The sequence below is a fragment of the Capsicum annuum genome, chromosome 12 (genome assembly GCF_002878395.1).
Source record: "Capsicum annuum cultivar UCD-10X-F1 chromosome 12, UCD10Xv1.1, whole genome shotgun sequence".
Classification (NCBI taxonomy): Eukaryota; Viridiplantae; Streptophyta; class Magnoliopsida; order Solanales; family Solanaceae; genus Capsicum; species Capsicum annuum.
Window position 1 is genome coordinate 222,459,729 of NC_061122.1, and position 1,805 is coordinate 222,461,533.

Sequence of the window (1,805 nt, forward strand, 5' to 3'; positions counted from 1 at the left end):
CAAGTAGAGGAGAGAAGATCATTTTTCTCTCATTTATCCTCCAAAATTCTCTAGAAACTAGGGTTTCTTCTAAAATCCTAAATGAAATCATCTCTAAGAAATTCAAGAATATTCCAAAGATTTCACCAAGTTGTTCAAGAATTAAGTTCTCCAAGCCAAAGGCATCAAGAAACTTAGCTAAAAAGTGTAAAGAAGAGTTTCCAATTAAGCGTGTTCATCTTAAAAAAATCATAATCCAAGGTATGTGGGGTTTTGAACAAGAGTAATTCTTTTCTTCTTGTGCTTAAAGCTTTGATTTTTATTATGGATATATATGATTTTGCAAGTGGGTTTATACCCAAATTACTTCATCATGAGATTATGAGAATATAAATTGTTCAAGCTTTGTTATAATGATTATTTTATAATTTCCAAGTTATGACTTGATATTTAATATTGTGAATTTCAAGTTTCTACCGTGAGTTGGTATTTCAAGTGCTTTCAAGATATGTGTCAATCTTTAAGCTTCCTTATGACAAATTTGATTATTGAGTATATTAATTCATGAGAATTGATTCGTTAGAATGAGTTTTGATATTTCCTCAAAGTTATTGATGTGGCAATGACTTAATGAACTGATTCCTTTTGATATTTAGAAAGATTGATTTGATTTGTGTCGAGTTAGGAATCCACAAATTGATTATGATTTGATAAATGAGAAAGAGATTTGATTTTGTCTTCATGATAGACCCTTGTGATGTTTGTAGTGGATTTCCTAATGCATTCTGAGCTTGTGCCTGGGAGTAGTATTTAGCATTGAGCGGGAAATGTGGTATTTCCCCCTAAACTACATGCCACCATAGGATTGATGTTGATAAATGTGGGCCGGAGGCCAAGTATGAGATTGTGGTCACTAAATTTAGGTTGTACTCCCTGGCAAGAGTACGACGCTCTTGCCAATGTGGGGTTTTCTCCTTAGGAGGGCAAAACGTTGGAATCCATGAAGCTCACATGGTTTATGTCGATTATAAGAACATCCCATGTCCATAAGAGTCGAATTTCTTGAATTACAGAGTCACTCCGAGTCATGCGTTGAAGAGTTGAGTTATTTGTAATGATTTATCAGGTTTTTATCATATGATTTATTTACGATGAGATCTTGAAAAATATGTTTCAATCTAACTCAAGCCAAGTTAGCCATCATTGTACATAAGCATATTTTCATGAAATTGATGATGATATTTACATTGTTACATGCACCCCCACATACTCAGTACAGTCCAAAGTGCTGACCCACATATTTTTCTATGGGTTACATTTTCTCGTAATGTAGGTTCAGGTACTCAGCCGCGTTAGCGATATTCGGTTGCCTCTTCTCATCTGCTCAGTGGTGAGTCCTCATGGTTCGAGGATCGTGTTTATATTTTGTGATACTGTTTTATTGTTATGGCTTTCATTATTGTTTGTTTCAGTTGGGGGTTTGTCCCAATGTCTCCTTAATTTGATGTATAGAGGATTTGTCAGACTAAAGGGGTGGTATGTATAGAATTTCAGTATTTTGGATTGTACAGTCTAGTTTCTTATCTATGTTTATGATATGTCATTCTCCCTAATATTAGCATGACTATTGTCAAAGTGAGTTCTAAAAGTGATGGCAAGTTTAGAGGGTTATCTTGAGGCCGCGTGTTGCCTTAATCACAGTGTGACATCTCGGGATGGGATCTTGGGTCATTACATAGCACCACCAGGATAAGATCACGACGCCCGATTTAGTTCATCGGGAGAGAGCCTGTAATGTGGGGCCTACCACGTTAGTCTAAAGACTA